Below are 21,007 nucleotides of genomic sequence, written 5' to 3'. Positions count from 1 at the left end.
TTTGCTACATTACTTATTCCAGGAGCAACCCATTGTCTCTTTACGGTGTCAATTACAGCTTGAGTACCAAAATGACCTTTTGTGTGAATGGCTTGATATAAATAGGTATACAGGTCTTTTGGTAACAGCAGCTTTCCTATATCTGTTAACCATATACCATGTTTTTTCCTTGCTCCAAAATTCTCTTTCCAGTTTTGTATTTCTGAGTCTACATAAGCTTTTTCTAGGTCATCAGATTCTATAGCTGATAAGTTCATAACATACACTGGAGCATTTCTGGCAGCAAATTTAGGAGTTATATCAGATCTATGATGTCCTTTAGCAACTGAATCTATTCTATTAGTATGACTTCTACAATGGATTACCACTAGCTGTTTAGGCTTCTGGATAGCATCCAACAACTCATTTATTATTTCTGCATGAGCAATTGGTTTTCCTGATGCAGTAATAAAACCTCATTGTTTCCAGATCTTTCCTGTCACATGACACCCTGAAAATGCATGATACGAGTCTGTGTAAACATTTGTACTTTTACCATCAGCCAGAAGACATGCTTGCTTTAATGCAACCAACTCTGCCCCTTGAGCACTAAGGTTACTAGGTCCTTCCAGGAGAGATCTGTTGAAGTCCATTGGGCATAGAATCTTTCCCAGATCTCTAGCCTCAGGCTCCCATATGACCCTTAATCACATGCTCCTGTCAATCACTCACTCTGATGTTTGCACCTCTCAGTTTTTTCAAACCATTCATCCTTTATCACAGTTTGAAAGACAGGAAAATGGAAATTGCTTCCAAGATTGTATTAGGTAAAGAGGTGGAAGAAGACATTGAAAAGGCAAAGAAGGAAAAAAATTAAAATGATGCATAAACTGTATAAAATGCCTTCCATTTGCAGCATACCTTACAAAGAGAAATCTCACTATGAAGACCAGTTCAAATTTGGCCTCAGGGACATACTACCTGTCCTTAGTACTCAAAGAGAACCAAAATAAAATCACTAGTGATGTCTTTGACTTGCATATAAATTGGATTTAAATGCGGCAGAGTTGCACAAAGTCATGGCCTCACCATCTCTTCCATAATTACCAAAGACCAGTGGCAAAACAAAAGTCAAGACAACTGGTGATTGCTTAGGATGCAGTGGATGGCCTTGGAATCTTCAGTGTCTGACCAAACTCTAAGCACTCCACCATGTCCACTTCTGCAGTCTTCATGGCCATTGGAACAAATTGTTCTCATCCACCCATTTTGCCAGGGAAAAGTCCTCACAATCTGGGATAGAAACCCCACCAAATCACCAAAGGGTTTGACAACTTTGCACCAAAAGTCAATCTGTCACTTGCCCTCAAACTGGTATAGCCCTTCTGCAGACATGCTTTACTGGAACATATAGCTTTGTGAAGCCACAGGTGAGAGCTGGGGGATAGGTGTACACTAACAGAGGAAAGCAGCCTCAACAAGCCCTCACACCAGATGTACTAGTCTTCCCTGAACACCTCATACACCCCTTTACTAGCTGTATGTCCTTGGGCAAGTCACATAACCCTGTTTGCTTCAGTTTCTCCATCTTTAAAATGAGCAGAAGAAAGAAATAGCAAGCACTCTAGTATTTTTGCCAAGTGTGAACTAGAGGATAACCAGAAACAAGAAAATTTGAAGTTTGAAGAAATGCATAAGAAGAGGAGCAAATGGAACTTCACAAGACCTGGGGGGATGGGATAGAATTCCATCCAGTCTCAAATGCAGTTGGAGAAGAAAAACCAAAATTCTTCTGATCTGAATTCTTTAGAGCTAGAAGGAAGAACTACAAATCTCTAAACCCTTTGCTTGAAAAGAAGATCTCAATTCTCAACTGAAGCCAATCTTTGGCATATAGACTCTCTTTTTCCCTTAGGGAAACACAGAGATTATTCCTGAAAAAGATTTCCTTGGCCAAACCCTCAAAAGCTATACAGGAAAAAAAATTAGGGACTTCCTCTTCCTTCTGTCCTTTCCTTGCAACAACCTTATAGCCAAATATTAGATATCTTCATTTATGATAGAACTTGAATCAGAGTCTATGTGTTAGGAGGGAACTTCAAATCCATAAGTTAAGAAAGGAGGCTGAAGGGAAACAGATCTATCTTTTAATCTAGACTGACTGACTCCATTGGTAACAGCTCAGCTTAGAGAAAGAAGGAGGAAGCGTCACATAGTATTCCATCCCCAACAGCTGAACATTGGTTCCTTCCTTTTCAAAGTCTCCCTCGCTATTACACAAGGAACCTCAAAAAGGAGTCACAAAGAGCTGTACATGAATGAAAATGACTAAAAATCAACAGTATCCCATACTTATGTCTATGTGAATCGTATCAGCAACAAATGTTAACTTCACTAGGTAGATGGAAAAAGTCAAGATGGTCCAGCATCCCAAAGCAAGATTTTTCTCAAAGCAAAACTAGATATAGCATTTTATTAAATCCACTGAAACATACTCTACTGAGGATTTTTCCAGAAACACATAGATATCTACACGCACATGCATGCACACACACAAACAAGTGGATATGATAAAAATACAATTTGATTCTCTTCTCATTTTTCAGATCCACCAAAGGGCATTCTAGGAGATAGGCTATTAAATTAAAATCTAAACTGTAAGAAAGCAGTATTGTCTGTTTCAAAAAAAAGGGAGAGCAGGGAAAAGCCTGGGGTTAGAGTTTTCAGATTTCTGCACAATCCAGAGCCAATTATTCAAGAAAAGTTATTGTCAAAGTCAGAAATGTGATTTTGTGTATGGCAGTATTTTATTGGCTTTTCTACTCTATTATTTCTCCTAAATCAGCATCAAGACACCTGCTAACAAACACAGAGAATCTGGTTAAATGCCAGTACACTATTTGCCACTTTCCAAGGGAAGTCTGAGACTTTGAGATACAAGTGACTGAAGTAAACATTAATTGTGTAGAATTTAAAAAGGTTTTGTTTTCATTTTTATTCCTCTTTATAAGATGATGAACAATAGAAAACAACTTTTATGTTCTTTTTCTTTTATATACAGAAAAGATTAATGTGATAGAGAAATTGGTCAGTTTTGGAAAGAGAGAATAAAATGGAGTATTATTAGATTCAATAACTTGTGAAAGCCTTTAGGGAAGAATATAGGACCCTGTAACTTGATAACTACCCCTAGCTGTCACCAGGACCCATGAATTTCCATTTATTATACAGTGACTGTGAATCCTTAATCCATAATTATTCATGTGCCAGGGACCAATATGGTAACATCTCAACAACTGGATATTTATCTTTTTATGTAATTTGATTTGACTCACTTCTCCTATTATGGCTATAGTTGCTATAGAAATTTGATGGGTATCCACAGTATTGCACTATTTTTCTAAAATAGTACTAAACAATTAAAAAATTAAATTTAAATTAAACATTTTAAATGAAGATAAGTTAAGGTCCTTAAATCAAAGGCATTATGTATTTTTATATATTTTATTCTTTCCCTTGCTCATTCAACAGAAATTTATTAAGCAACTACAATGTTCCAGGCAATATACACAGAAAAGATACAAATAGTTATTATTTTGGAATTCAAACCCTCACCAATGTACTAATTTATCAAGTCTTCTAATTTCAGTTTGTGGAAAGGAAAACTAAAGCAAGTTCTGGACTTTCTGCCACTGAGTTGGAACAAACAGCAGTTGGAATGTTAGAGAGAAGATATTGACAAGACTGACAATTGGTGGGGCAAGGGGCAACTGAGAGTGGCATTTGGTTTTGTGACTGGCACTTCCTTCCTGGTCCTGGAACTGGAAAGAGTCTCTCTCCCTGTCTCTGGATAGAAGTGCCTCTATTCCTGAATTTCCTCTACCTGGATCCCTATGATTGTGTTCATCGGACAAAAGGACTTAAGGGAAGCAGTTTGGACTGTAAGGCTAGTCTTTAGGAGTGTCAGCCCAAAGCGACAGGCCCAACCAGCTCTGAAAGTAAGAACTTTTCTTCCTCTTCCTTTATACTGCTAAAAACTTTGTACTTAAGACAACTAGCATAGATTAGCATAGACAGGAATAAAGAAACCTCCACCAGCCTGTGAGGCCTGGCCTTAGCTCAAAAGCTGAGAGAGACTCAAACCTCATCTAGGGAAATCCCTCTTCCCTCTTTCCTGATACCTCCCCAATCCAAACTTGTTATTAAAATTTATTTTTATTTAAATATCGCAGTCAGATAAGAGGACTAACATTTCAGACAACATAGAGGGAGCTGAACCTCAGGACAGTCATTCAACTATAAAAAGTCCTTATTGGACTCCTGCTGAGCAACCTTGGTCTGTGGAGGCTTATCCCTCAGGAGGATCCGTGCTTACCTGCTCTGGGATTTCTTCCACATCAATCCATTGAGAAGACGTCCCCTCAGACATGAGTGAGTAAGTGGCCCATTTCTCGGGAATCCCATTTTTCAAAATTACCTCTCGGCAGGGGGCATCTCTCTCCTTTTACCTCATCTGCAGCCATATTCCCTCTCTCCCTTCAACTCCTCCATTCCCTGTTACAAAACCTTCAGTATTCCCTGTTCAGCAATCCCAACATTTTTCTCTATAAATATTACAAGTTCATTAAACGATTGTATATCTGTTCCTAGAGTCCAGCTGAATTTGGAAAGGCTCATGGTCAAAGGGCTAGAGTTCAGATGTGCATTCCTGAAGGGAGTTGTCCATACTGATGAAGGCATGGATTCTTGAAAACCAATAGCTTTAGTACATTTCAATTACCTGGAAAATTTTTCTTTTTATAAAAAAGCATTTTTAATATCACTAAAATATGGATTCTTAACCTTGTGTTCACAGACACCCTGCCCCCAAAGAATCCAAGAATACATTCCCAAGGATCTGTAAACTTGATTGGAACAAAAATACATCTTTATTTTCACTAACAATGGAAATTTAACATTTCCTTTTAATTAAAAAAAACACCATTATTTTGCAAAAGGATTCACAGGATTCATCAAGAGTCAATGTCAGAGGGGAAAAAAAGTTTAAAAAACTGTCTAGGAAGATCCTACAAAAATAATGGCCTATAAGGGTAATGAATTTCCAATTTTTTTAAAAAATACTTGTTGATTTTAGTGTTTTTTTTTGTAAAAACATCCATACTTTGCAGAAAGATAATAACCTAAATAAAAACTAATACATATTGACTAATATGCTTAATTCACATGCAAAATGAAGCAAGTTTCTAACAACTTAGTATTCAGCATTGTTATGGCTTTCATCACCTCTAGTCTGGACTATCATAATGAATTTCTAATTTCTTATCATTTTTTGTCTCCAGTCTTTTTTCTCCCCAATCCATTGATCATACAACTGCCAAAATAATCTTTCAAATAGACTGTTCTAACCAATTGCATTGATCTGAGTAGTTCCTGCCCTGTTCAGAAACATTCCAGACCTTTCATAATCTAATGCCACACTTCTTTCTTTTACTATGGGGCAGAATAGGCATTGTTGTCCACTATGTGCCAGTTTCTGTACTGAACATTTTACTTGAATTATCTCAGTTGATCATTTTATATTATTGCCAGGCTGATAGACCAGCTGTTAACCAATCTCGCCTTCCTCTGTCTTGCCTCTATATATTTGCTCAGACTTGCACATATAACTGGAATTTCCTCCCCATACATCTCCTTCCTCTACAGCTCATTTTATAGATGAGGAAATTGAGGCAAATAGGGTGAAGTGACTTTGCCCATGGTCCATAGCTAGTAAATGTTTGAGGTCAGATTTGAACTCAGGTAGAGGAATTTCTATGACGCCAAGCCCTAGAGTCAGACATTCTATCCCCTATACCACCTAGCTGCCCTACCTACTTTGCACATAGTAAGTACCTAAGAAATATCTTATCTGTCTAGCTACCTACTAATTACATCTCTCTCTCTCTCTCTCTCTCTCTCTCTCTCTCTCTCTCTCTCTCTCTCTCTCTCTCTCTCTCTCTCTCTCTCTCTCTCCTCTCTCTCTCTCTCTCTCTCTCTCTCTCTCTCTCTCTCCTCCCTTCTCTCTCCTCTCTCTCTCTCTCTCTCTCTCTCTCTCTCTCTCTCTCTCTCTCTCTCTCTCTCTCTCTCTCTCCTTCTCTCTCTCTCTCTCTCTCTCTCTCTCTCTCTCTCTCTCTCTCTCTCTCTCTCTCTCCTCTCTCTCTCTCTCTCACTCTCTCTCTCTCTCTCTCTTACAATAATAAAATCAATTTCTTCCTTTAGCACCCAACTCAGATTGCACAAACTTCATATACTTCTCTTGATTCTCTCTGCCAAAAGGGTACTTTCAATTGTTCTTCAAGTCCTTTGTCTGGATGCCTCCTTGGTTAACTCCCCAACCTAGTCTGCATCATATTTATTTATCATTTACCTTCTACTAGATTTTAAGATTCTTAAAGACAGTGACTGTGTGATATTTTATTATTGTAATATAAGACTTAGCATACGTCAAGAATGTTGGTTAGTTTGAACTGAGTTGAATTGGTGTAAATAAGCAGCAGATTAGATACCATGAGTATAAAGAGAGGCATCAGCAGCATATTGACTTTCCTTCACCATGGCAACTAGAAAGTTAAAAAAAAAAAGTAGTAATAATCTGAGCTTCCTCTAGTGAAAGAGAAAGAAAATTTGCAATGACAAATCACATATAAAGGAACAGAAGAAATCAGTCCAGGAAACTGGAGACAAGCTCTGATGAAAGGGCAAGATTATAGATTTTAATATCATCACACAGGGAAAAGAGAGCTGGCTTTTAGAATCAGGGGAATGAGATTCAAATCTCTGCTCTGCTCTGCTCTGCTAATTGCTAATCTGTGATTCCAAAAAATTTATTTATAACCTCAATTTCCTCATCTGTGAAATAAGGGGACTAATCAGTCCCTTTATTTATTAAGTGCCTACTATGTGCCAGGCACATGGTTAAGCAGTAGAGTTATCAAACGGGGCAAAAGACAGTTCCAGTTCTTAAGATCTCACAATGTAATGGAGGTGACAATAAGGAAACAAATATGTATAAATGAAAAGGGAATAATCAAGAGAGATAAAACACCAGAATTAAGAGAGACTAGGAAAGACTTCCTGTAGAAGATGGGGATTGTATTTGTAATTTATTTATTTAAATCCTTACCTTCGGTCTTAGAGTCAATACAGTGTGTTGGTTCCAAGGCAGAAGAGTGGTAAGGGCTAGGCAATGGGGTCAAGTGACTTGCCCAGGGTCACACAGCTGGGAAGTGTCTAGGCCAGATTTGAACCCAGGACCTCCCATCTCTAGGCCTGGCTCTCAATCCACTGAGCTACCCAGCTTCCCCCTGTATTTGTAATTTAAAGTATTCCAGGGAAGCGGGTAAATATAGATGACTTGGGAAAAGCCTATGGTATAAAAAGACAGGAAGTATAAGAGGGACCTAGGCTATGAAGGGTTTTTAATGCCAAGCAGAGCATTTTGTATTTGATCTGAGAGATTACAGGGAATCTTTGGAGTTCATTAAGAAGGGAAATGATTTGGTCAGGCTTAAACTTAAGCTGAATGGAGGATGGGCTGTAGTGGGGAGATACTTAAAACAGGTAGACCTCTAAGCAACTACTGCAATAGTCTAAACTTGAGGTGATGAGGACCTACACTGACGGGGCAGATATTTAATTTGGTTATGGTATATAACTTGAAAACTCTTATATTGTCTATTCTATAAGCTCACAGACTATATTATTTATATACTTTTAAAATTTATTTTATGTGTTGAATTGGAACTCTTCTGGCATCAGGATCATTTAAAAACTTACATGTTGATATCATGGCAATCACTGCAATTTTCTGATATAAATACAGAATCTCCACAGACTAAACCAAGACTAAAGTAGAAGAACTGGTGCACAACTTTCTGTTTGAAAAAGATTGTATTCAGTTCTACCTCTGAGACATTTTTTTTTATTTTAAATTGTCTACTGGACAACCATTTGACATGTATGAAAGGCAGTTGGAAAGGGGAGACAGAGAGATAATAAGCCAATAGATTATGGCTGAAACTAACATCATATGTTCTACAGCATAACTGTGTTATTTATCATTATCATTATTGACCATGCAAAATAAATTCAAGCTAGCTAGCATGGTATAGGTACAATGGCAAAAGAGCTGGACCTAGAATCCAGAAACTCATGTTTAAATCAAACCTCAGATTCCAACTAACTAAGTGAACTTTGGCAAATCATTTCAAGTTATTGAGGTTTGGTTTCATTATTTGTAAGATGTAGGGAATATAATACTTTTCTACTAGCTATCTCACAGGGTTATTATAGTAGGGGAAATAATTTTGCAAACCTAAAGTGCTCTCTAAATCTGAGTCAATACATTTATAATCATTGACTTTTTCATGTGGAATAAATATCAGAAATATTAGAAATCATTTAGCACATCTGCTTTATTTGAATAAGGAACCTGGGGCACAAAGAGGTGGTCACATAGCTAGTTATTGGCAGAGCTAATATTGGATTCTGCTTCTAAGAACATCATCCACACTATCTCTCCAATTTAGACTCTTATATTGCCTATTCTATAAGCTCACAGACTATATTATTTATATACTTTTAAAATTTATTTTATGTGTTGAATTGGAACTCTTCTGGCATCAGGATCATTTAAAAACTTACATGTTGATATCATGGCAATCACTCACTGCAATTTTCTGATATAAATACAGAATCTCCACAGCTTCCATTTTATTTTCTTTAACTACAGAATTTAAAAACCATAATGGCAGGATTAATTTCCCTTGCTATCTCAGTAAGATAATCTTTCTTTGAATAATATTTCATCCGGGTGGTGTTGGGGGTAAGAATCTATGATTTTGATCCTACAAAAAAATGAATGATTTTCTATTAAAGGATGGGAGTGTTGCATTAAATTCATTTGAAATTCCTATTCATTTGAAAAGAATATGAAAGGAAATTATGAAAAAATGTATGGAACAATGTCTAGCATTAACAGATTTCAAAACTACATTATAAAGCAATAATTATCAAAATTACCTGGTACTAAGAAACAAAAGCAGAACAGTGGAAAAGAATAGAAATGCAACAGTTTTAAAACATTATAGTAATTTTGTGTTTGGTGAAAGTAGAATCTCAAGTTTTTAGAATAAGAATTCACTATCTTATAAAAATTTTTTTGGGAAAATTGGAAGATAGTTTGGCAGAAACTTGAAAGAGAAAAATATGTTACACCTTTTTCCAAGATAGGATCAAAATGGATACATGACTCATCTGTAAAGGGAATTATTATAAACAAATTAGAAGGACAAGAAACATGTTACATATCATATTTATGGATAGAAGAATTAATGAATAAATAATAGAAAGCACTGTGTAATGTAAAATGGATCATTTTGAATAGATCAATTTGGAGAGAGATTTTTTGAATATATAAAACTAACATAGACAAATTTAGAAGGAAAGCAATAAGTTGGGGAAAAAATGTGTGGACAATTTCTCAGAGGTCTCACATCTAAAATATATAGAGAATTTTGTCAAATATGTAAAATGATACATTCTACAATTGATAAATGGTCAAAATATATGAATGGATAGTTTTTTATTGAAGAAATCAAAGCTCTAAATAACTATATGAAAAAATATTCTAAATCATTGTTGGTTAGAGGAATATACATCAAAATAACTCTGAGATATCGTCTTGTAACTATCAGATTGGTAAAAATGATAAAAAGGCAATATTACAACTGTTGGAAGGGATGTAGAAAAATAAGGACATTAATACATTGTTGGTGGAACTATGAACCGACCCAACCCTTTTGAAGAACAAGCTGAAATTATACTCAAAGTGTTATAAAACTATGTATACATTTTGACCCAGTAACACCACTATTATTTATTTATCAATTTATTATTATTTACTTCCCAAGGTGATCAAGGAAAAAGGAAAAGACATTCTATGTTCTTAAATATTTATAGAGCTTTTTTTTTTTTTTCTGGTGGCAAAAACTGGAAACTGAAGCAATATCCAACAATGGGGAAATGGCTGAACAAACTGTGGTGTAGGATGGTAACAGAATACTATTGTGCCATAATAAGTGACAAACAAGTCTCTCTACCCCCTCAAAAAAAACGTGGAAAGACTAATATGAAGTGATGCAAAATGAAGTGAGTAGACCTAGAAGAACACTGTTCACAGTAAATCAATAATGTATAATGATCATTGTAAATGACAACTATTTTCAACAGGGCAATATTCCAGGATAATTCCAAGGGACTCATGATGAAAAAGGATGTCTACCACCACAGAACAAACAGAGTCTGAATACAAAATGAAACATACCATTCTCTATTTTATTTCTTCCATGAATTTTTCTCTAATGTAAGTGGTATGTACCTTATTTCACAGCATGAAAAACAGAGAAATATGTATGATATGATAATATATGTACAACCTATCTGCTTTTGGGGGGAAAGAAGGTTGGGAGGGGCAGGGGAAAGGATGAGGCATAGATTTTTTGAATATAGCTAATATGAATTTTTTCATAAGCATATTTGTTATAATTTATTACATATTTATACAAGTCACATGTGTTATATTATTGTTATATGGCATATTACATTACATATAAAAATAAAAATAAATATCTATGTTTTAATGATGTCCAACATTAATAACACCATAGAGAGAGGGAGAGAAATAAAGACTCCAGGAGAGTAATGATTTCTCACATCAACATTTTAAGCCCAAATCCTCTGAACCAGTTACTGAGATAATGAGAGACTAGAGGATTTGGCTTAGAAATACTTAAGAAACACATGTCCTCATCCTGACAAGTATTTATACACTTGCTAAATAATTAAAGAGAAAAAGCTAATAGGAGCCCCAGAAGAACATAGCAATTAGATTTCAAAGATTGTACTTGTTGAAAGTGTGGCTTCACCAATGACTTTCATTTTAAGTTCAGGTGGCTGGTTCATCTCTTTCTGCTAGTTATGTGAAATAAAAGAATCCTCCACAGATCTATACTCATAACTCATCAGTAATAGTACACACCAGCTATCCAGATAAAGGATGCTGAAAGGGGGAAGGAGGATTCTTTGGTCTGCTACCATTGTCAATTCTCCTCTGGGGTCCTTTCCATCTCTTGAATTCTACAATTGTATTAATCCTATGTCAATTCCATAGTCCTCTGTCTGGCCTGGAAAGCACTCCACCAAAACCCCAATATACCATCTTATCAACTTGACAATCATAATTCCTTTGAACTTTTTGAGGTAGAACATGAGCTGAGTATTGCTCTTAAGTTGAGGAACAGAAGAGCTAGAAATTTGGTTTTGGGGGGAAGGGGATCTCCTAGCTTCCTCCAGATTCAGTCTCAACTTTACACCTAAATTCCTTTCAATGGTTCCAACCAATAAATAAATCAGCTGTAACTTTGTTTATACTTTCTTATTGTATTTAATTCTTGGCTCCTTTGTGTACTTATTTCATGTAGTTGAAACTCTTTAGAAAAAGGGATTATGCTTTTTTCCAATTTTCTATTTTCTTGTGGCATAACACCCAGTACAGTGCCAGTCACCCTTAGTAATATTGGTAACAGCTAATAAAAATTAGTATGGATATGGTTAGCATATACAATTTAATAAATCTAAACCCAAAATGTACAGACTATGGAAGAAATGTACAGATTACAAAATATGTAGGATATGAGAAGCCTATCATTTCTTAGCACATCATGTAAATCTTTATAAAATCACCATTCACACAATATTATAGGCAAAGTTCATATAAGTTCTAGGTCTTTGTTAAATAAGCTTAGGTTAACAACATGCAATATCAGTGGAATACTTTAAATATGTCTCATCTCATGGCTGCACCACTTTGTTTCAGGAATAAGAAAAATGAGCAATGGCACATATTATTTTCATTTTCATCAGTTTTTACTCCTATGGCATAGTTATACCTTATAGCATTACATGGATTCAACAATATATTAATTTGGGTGGAAATTCTATTGGATCCTTTTAGAAGCTATGAAAAAGTAAATATATGAGGATAATGTCTCTATTTTGTTATCAACATCACTTTCATCATTTAAAAGAGGGTATTTTAAATTGACCTCATATCCACTATAGGGTAGGATATCCTTCAATCATCCATCATATTCTTTTAAGTAGACTGAATCATGTTCATCTTGGTTTTACTTAGCCAAGAAAATTATATCAATAATAATAATTAAAGGTTATATCTTAACTCCAAAGGATACCTAAATGCCAGTTCATTGATTATAGCTTTCCATGGCAACATCTGTAATTTGGCATATTCTAGCAGACAGTTTTCTGTTTCCTCCCAGAATTCTCCTTTCCTTTGATATGCATTGTGCCCTATGGTCCATGTATTTTGTATTTGCTTCTTATGGGTCACAGAATAGAATATATAAATAGAAGCTAGAAGTCTGTCCAGTTTTAGGATTAGATGTTTTGCAAGATGATGTGCCTGTAATTAATGAGAACATTAATTTGCATTTATACAAGGCTTTTCTTAAATGAAAAGGTAAAGATTTTAAATGTTCCCATTAATCCTTGGATGAAAACTAATTTTAATGATGTACCTTGTGATTATTAATATTAATTTATAATATCCTTTCTCTGTTTAAAATTCTTCCTTTTCAATTTACTGACTAAGTAATGTGAACACACATCCCAAAGTCTGGCCTAGGCCTCTCTGCTTACCCTATAAAATAGAAGCAAAAGAAGTGGAGCAAGATGGAAGCTTAGAAGCAGCAAAAGTCTATTCCTCTGTGAAAATCCTTCTAAACCAATCAAAAATTAAGCACTTCCAGGGGAACAGAAAACCAGTTAGAACAATAGCACAGAGGCAAGCGGCCCTCCTGCTCAACTCAAAAAATACACAGAGAATGTTGAATTCTCCAGTTTAAGGAAAAGAAAGAAAGAAGGTCCCAGAGCCACTCCCCCATGTACTGTGCTGAGATTCAGGAAGTTTGGTAGGATCTCAGGGTGAGGCTCCAGTCCAAAGTGTATTGATTTAGAATCTTGAACACTAGAGGTTACATTTCCAACAATCCTCTTTTCCATTTCCTGTTTGTGTGCTCATTACATTGATAGGGTTTTGGAATTTCTGTTTCCACCCTCATGGTCTCTGGCTGGTACAAGTGGTAAGGAGGGAGCATTTTGGATGCTTGCTGGAGTTATTTTTTAAATTGCTCTTTGTTCTAAGACAATTTTAATAAATAGTATTAAAATAATACTTGGAGTATTGAATATTAATTTTAATCTTTACATTGGAGAGTGCCTTGCTACCACAGCTACTCAAGGTTCAGGCCTCTGACCACAGCTGACAGGGAGGCAGCTGGAGGAGAGGGGCAGAGAGAAGGGCAACTTGATCATAGCCTTCAGCCATCACACCTCTATCTTGGGCCTCTGCCTCTGGAAATTTGGGCCTCAGGATACACTCAGCTCTGCAGATCAGCTCAACTGGCTTAATCCAGTCTAGCAGCAATTCAGAAAAGAAGTCCCAGAGGATAGAAAAGCTCAATCTCTAACACCCCTACCCCACCTACTACACTAAGATCTGCAGTAAGAATCCAGCTAAATAAGATCCCGGGAGGGAAGTACAACCACAACAGAGTATCTAGGTACACCACGGTCAGGTCTCTGGCCAGGCAGCTGACAGGGAGGAAGTTGGTAGAAAGGAAGACAAGAGGACAAGGGTTACTACCTTGAGCCTCCTCATATTCATTTTCATCTTCAGACTCTGTGGTCAGCTGAGGAATATATGGCCTAGGATACATTAATACAACAGGGCAGTTCCTTCAGCCTAATACAATTAATCAGCAGAGCAGAGAAGATGCCCCTTCAGGTCAGAAAAACTCAAACTCAGAGATCCAGCAAATAAACAGGAGCAAGAATAGAGCCAATAAAGAGAGGGAAAGAAGGAAAAATTACAAGTAAACAGAAAGAGAAAAAAGAAAATACAATCAACAGCTTCTATTCAGGTAATGAATAAAGAACAAATGGAACAGAGGAGGACCAAAGACCACCAAAAAAATCTCAGGAACTCCAGCAAATTGGACTCAGCATTGGAAGAAAACACAATTCAAAAAACAATTAAGAGAAACTGAAGAAAATTGGGAATAAAAAGCAAAATAGGTCATCTGGAAACAGAGGCGCATGAACTAAAATAAGAAAATAGTATTATAAAGCCAGAATTGAACAGCTTGAAAATGAAACAAAGAAAATGAAAGATGACCTACAAAGAAAAATTGATTAAAAGGAAAAGGAGGATCAAAAAGCCAGGGATAAAATTTAGTCTTTAAATTTTAGAATCAAACAACTAGAAGCTAATGACTTCAGAAGGCAGCAAGAGTCTATAAAACAAAATCAAAAGAACGAAAAAATTGAGGAAAATATGAGACGCCTCAATGATAAAACAATAAACTTTGAAAATAGAATGAGGAGAGACAATCTAAGAATTATTGAACTACCTAAAAACCCATTATTTGACAAAAACTGCTTGGGAAAATTAGAAAACAGTATGGGAGAGATAAGGTTTATATCAATATCTCACACCCTATACCACGGTAAATTCAGAATAAGTAAATGACTAAAATATAAAGAAGGAAATTATAAGTGAATTAAATGAATATAGAATAGTACACCTGTCAGATCTATGAGAAAGAATTTAAGCCCAAATAGGAGACAGAGAATATTACAAAATGTAAAAGGAATAATTTTGATTACATTAAATTAAAAAGGATTTGTACAAACAAAACCAATGCAACCAAAATTAGAAGGGAAGCAAAAAATTGCAGGAAAATTTTATAGCAAAAACCTCTGACAAAGGTCTAATTTTTCAAATTTATAAGGATCTAAATTAATTGTACAAAAAAGAAACCAAACCAATCACCAACTGATAAATGGACAAGGGACATGAATAGGCAGTTTTCAGATAAAGAAATCAAAACTATAAATAAACACATGAAAAAGTGTTCTAAATCTCTCATAATTAGAGAAGTGTAAATCAAAACAACTCTGAGGCACCACCTCATACCTAGCAGATTGGCCAATATGACAGCAAAGGAAAGTTATAAATGTTGGAGGGGATGTGGCAAAATTAGAACACTAATATACTGCATATTGGAGTTCTAAATTGGGCCAACCATTCTGGATGGCAATTTGGAACCAAGCCTAAAGGGCTTTAAAACAGTGTCTGCCCTGTGATTCAGCCATACCACTGCTGAGTTTATACCCCAAAGAGATCATAGGGGAAAAGATTTGTACAAAAATAGTTATAGCCACAATCTTTGTGGCAGCAAAAAATTGGAAAATGAGGGGATGTCCTCCAATTGGGGAATAGCTAAATATATTGTGGTATCTGTTGGTGATCGAATACTATTGTGCACGAAGGAATAATGAACTGGAAGGATTCCATGTGAACTGTAAAAACCTCCAGGAATTGAAGCAGAGTGAAAGGAGCAGAACCAGGAGAACATTATACACAGAGACTGATATACTGTGGTGCAATCAAATGTAATGGACTTCTCTACTAGCAGCAAGGCAATGATCCAGGACAATTCTGAGGGACTTGTGAGAAAGAACGCTATTCACATTCAGAAGAAGAACCGTGGGAGTAGAAACACAGAAGAATGGGGGTAGAGTCAAGATGATGGCTTAAAAGCAGTAGAAGCTCAGACCTCTGAAAACCCTTCCTTACCAATCACAAACTGACTGCTCCTAGGAGACTGAAAATCAAACCTAACAACAAGACAGACCCAAGGAACCCTCCTGCTGAACTAAATCCAAAGGGTTTGCCCCCCAAAAGCTGGAATCCAAGAACACTTGGGTTTAAGAGGAAGGCAGAAGGAAAGTCCCAGGACCCCTCCCCCCACACCTAGAGCACTAAGCCTCCAGAGGCAGCAGGAAACTCTGGGGGAGGGGTGGAGGCAAAGGCACTGGTCTGGAGGGTGTACATTATGGGCTAGGGCTGTGCCAGGCTCAGAGAATTGAACACAGGTGGCGGGGAAGGAGCTGGAGAGGGAGCACAAAGCTGGCAGCCTGGACAGACCTAAAAAGACCCTCCATATTTCTCTAGGCTTCCAGGAGATTTTGGCCTCAGGGCACATGCAGCCCAACCCAGCTGAACTTAATCCCATCAAAAGTCTTCAGAGGTCAGGGAAACCCAAACACCAACAACCCTCCCTCACAGACTTCTGGACTTAAATTGAATTCAATCAAAAGCCTCCAGAGGACAGAGAAGCTCAAACTACAACACTCCTCCCCACAGACTGCAGGGAAAGTCCTTCTATCAAAGTTCCAAGAGGGGAGACTGACAGAAACCCACAAAACCAAAAAATTGAGAGGAGCAAGAGCACAGACAAACACGGGGAGCAAAGAAGGGGTAAATATTAGCAAACAACAGAAAAAGAAGAAAGAAATTACAATAGACAGCTTCTGTACAGGTAACAAGCAAAGAGTGAATGAAACTGAGGGGGAGGGAAGTAAGAGAGTAAGAGGATGGAGCCAAATCTATTGGGCATCAACTGATAAAAAGAAGGCAGGAGTTGCAATCATGATATCTGACAAAGTCAAAGTAAAAATAGATCTAGTTAAAAGAGATAGGGAAGGTAATTACATCCTGATAAAAGGCAGTATAGACAATGAGGAAATATCAGTACTCAACATGTATGCCCCAAATGGCATAGCATCCAAATTTCTAAAGGAGAAACTAGTGGGTCTCAAGGATGCAATAGATAGAAAAAACTGTACTAGTGGGGGACCTGAACCTTCCTCTAGCAGAATTAGATAAATCAAATAAATAAATAAATAAATAATATGTTAGAGAAGTGAATGAAATCTTAGAAAAATTAGAGTTAGTAGATATGTGGAGAAAAATAAATAGGGACTAAAAAGGAATACACCTTCTTTTCAGTAGCACATGGTACACTCACAAAGATTGACCATGTGTTAGGGCATAAAAACATTGCAAACAAGTACAACAGAGCAGAAATAATAAATGCAACCTTCTCAGATCACAATGCAATGAAAATAATAATTAGTAAAGGTACATAGAGAGGTACATCAAAAATTAATTGGAATTAAAGAATACAATTCCCCAAAACTGGTTAGTCAAAGAACAAATAATAGAAACAATTAATAATTTCATTGAAGAAAATGACAATGATGAGATATCCTTTCAAAACCTATAGGATGCAGCCAAAGCCATACAAAGGAGGAAATTTATATCCTTGAGTTCATATATTAACAAATTAGGGAGAGCAAAGGTCAATGAATTGGGCATGCAAATTAAAAAACTAGAAAGTGAACAAATTAAAAATCCTCAGATGAAAACTAAATTAGAGATCCTAAAAATTAAAGGAGAAATTAATAAAATTGAAAGTCAAAGAACTATTGATTTAATAAATAAGACTAGAAGCTACTACTTTGAAAAAACAAATAAAATAGACAAAGTACTAGTTAGTCTAATTTTAAAAAAGGAAAGAAGAAAACCAAATTGACAGTATCCAAGATGAAAAGAGAAACCTTACCTCTAATGAAGAGGAAATTAAAGCAATAGTTAAAAACTATTATGCTCAATTATACGGCAACAAATATGGCAATCTAGGTGATATGGATGATTACTTACAAAAATATAAATTGCCTAGACTAACAGAAGAAGAAATAGATTACCTAAACAATCCCGTATCAGAAAAAGAAATTGAACAAGCCATCAAAGAACTCCCTAAGAAAAACTCCCCAGGTCCAGATGGATTCACAAATGAATTCTATCAAACATTCAAAGAACAACTAACCCCAATATTATACAAACTATTTGACAGAATAAGAAAAGAAGGAGTTCTACCAAATTCATTTTACAACACAAATATAGTACTGATCCCAAAACCAGTCAGATCAAAAACAGAGAAAGAAAACTACAGACCAATCTCCATAATGTATATAGATGCAATAATCTTAAATATGATACTAGCATAAAGACCCCAGCAAGTCATCACAAGGGTTATTCACTATGACCAGGTAGGATTCATACCAGGAATGCAAGGATGGTTCAATATTAGGAAAAGTATCCACATAATTGACCATATTAACAGGCAATCTGGTTAGTCAAAGAACAAATCATAGAAACAATTAATAATTTATAACAAATATAATATAATATAATTAAAAATTAATAACAAAAATCACTTGATTATCTCAACCAATGCAGAAAAAGCCTTTGATAAAATACAATACCCATTCCTATGGAAAACATTAGAAAGTTTAGGAATAGAAGGGCCTTTCCTAAAAATAATAAACAGTATATATCTAAAACCATTAGCACACATCATCTGCAATGGGGATAAACTAGAAGTCTTCCCAATAAGATCAGAAGGGAAACAAGGATGCCCATTATCACCTCTATTATTTAACATTGTATTAGAAACACTAGCAGTAGCAATCAGAGAAGAAAAAGAAATTGAAGGTATTAAAATTGGCAATGAGGAGACCAAGCTATCACTCTTTGCAGATGATATGATGGTCTACTTAAAGAATCCTAGAGAATCAACCAAAAGGTAGTCGAAATAATCAACAACTTTAGCAAAGTTGCAGGATACAAAATAAACCCACATAAGTCATCAGCATTTCTATATATTTCCAACACAGCTCAGCAGCAAGAACTAGAAAGAGAAATCCAATTCAAAATCATCTTAGACAAAATAAAATACTTAGGAATCTATCTCCCGAGACAAACATAGGAACTATATGAACACAACTACAAAACACTCTCCACACAACTAAAACTAGACTTGAACAATTGGAAAAACATTAATTGCTCATGGGTAGGATGAGCCAATATAATAAAAATGACCATCCTACCCAAACTCATCTATCTATTTAGTGCCATACCCATGGAACTTCCAAAAAATTTTTTTACTGATCTAGAAAAAACCATAACAAAGTTCATTTGGAAGAATAAAGGTTCAAGGATATCCAGGGAAATAATGAAAAAAATACAAAGGAAGGGGGCCTTGCAGTCCCAAATCTTGACTATATTATAAAGCAGCGGTCATCAAAACAATTGGGTACTGGCTAAGAGACAGAAAGGAGGATCAGTGGAATAGACTCAGGGTAAGTGACCTCAACAAGACAATATATGACAAACCCAAAGATCCCAGCTTTTGGGACAAAAATCCACTATTTCTTAAAAACTGCTGGGAAAATTGGAAGACAGTGTGAGAAAGATTAGGTTTAGATCAACACCTCTCACCCTATACCAAGATAAATTCAAAATGGGTGAATTACTTGAACATAAAGAAGGAAACTATAAGAAAATTAGGCAAACACAGAATAGTATACATGTCAGACCTTTGGGAAGGGAAAGATTTTAAAACCAAGAAAGATTTAGAAAGAGTCACAAAATGCAAAATAAATAAATTGGACTACATCAAATTTAAAAGTTTTTGTACAAACAAAACCAATGTAACCAAAATCAGAAGGAAAGCAACAAATTGGGAAACAATCCTCATAAAAACCTCAGACAAAGTTACAAAGAGCTAAATCAATTGTACAAAAAATCAAGCCAGTCTCCAATTGAAAAATTGGCAAGGGACATGAATAGGCAGTTTTCAGTTAAAGAAATCAAAACTATTAATAGGCACATGAGAAAGTGTTTTCAATCTCTTCAATCAGAGAGATGCAAATTAAAACAACTCTGAGGTATCACATCACACCTAGCAGATTGCCTAACATGACAGCAAAGGAAAGTAATGAATGCTGGAGGGGATGTGGCAAAGTAGGGAAACTAATCCACTGCTGGTGGGGTGGTGAACTGATCCTACCATTCTAGAGGGCAATTTGGAACTATGCCCAAAGGACAATTAAAGACTGTCTGCCCTTTGATCCAGCCATAGCACTGCTGGGTTTGTACCCCCAAGATATAATAAGGAAAAAGACTTGTACAAGAATATTCATAGCCACGCTCTTTGTGATGGCCAAAAATTGGAAAATGAGGGGATGCCCTTCAATTGGGGAATGGATGAACAAATTGTGGTATATGTTGGTGATGGAATACTATTGTGCTCAAAGGAATAATAAAGTGGAGGAATTCCATGGTGTCTGGAACAACCTCCAGGAATTGATGCAGAGCTAAAGGAGCAGAACCAGAGACTGACACACTGTGGTACAATCAAATGTAATGCACTTCTCCATTAGTGGCAATACAATGACCCTGAACAACTTGGAGGAACCTATGAGAAAAACCACTATCCACATTCAGAGAAAACACTGTGGGAGTAAAAACATCGAAGAAAAACAACTGCTTGAATACATGGGTCAAGGGATATGGTTTGGGTATGTAGACTCTAAATGAACATCATAGTGCAAACAACAACATGGAAATAGGCTCTGATCAAGGACACAAGTAATACCCAATGAAATTGTCATCAGCTGTGGTAAGGGTAAGTGGAGGGGAGGGAGGGAGGGAAATAAAGTGAGTGTTGTAACCAAAAAAAAAAAAAAAGAAAAAAGAAAAAGAAAGGAAAAGAAACACAGAAGAAAAGCAACTGCTTGATCATATGGGTCAATGGAGATATAATTGGGGATGTAGACTCTAAATGATCACCCTGGTACAATTATCAATAATGGGGAAATAGGTCTTTATCAATGATACAATACAATGATACATTTTAAACTCAATGGAACTGTGCGTCAGCTATGGGGTGGGGGGAGGAGGGAAAGAACATGAATCATGTAACCATGAAAAAATACTCTAAATTAATTAATTAAATGAAAATTTTCAATTAAAAAATAGAAAAATCAATATATAGGTCTAAAATAAAAAAAGACTGCCTACCTTGACCCAGCCATACCACTGCTGGATTTGTACCCCATAGGGAAAAATATGTACTAAAAAATATTTATAGCCACGTTCTTGTAGGGGCAAAAAAAATGGAAAATGAGGGATTATCCATCAATTGAGGAATGGCTGAAC

Source organism: Monodelphis domestica, chromosome 3, assembly GCF_027887165.1.
Source record: "Monodelphis domestica isolate mMonDom1 chromosome 3, mMonDom1.pri, whole genome shotgun sequence".
NCBI lineage: Eukaryota > Metazoa > Chordata > Mammalia > Didelphimorphia > Didelphidae > Monodelphis > Monodelphis domestica.
Note: the sequence above shows the minus strand (reverse complement) of the source record.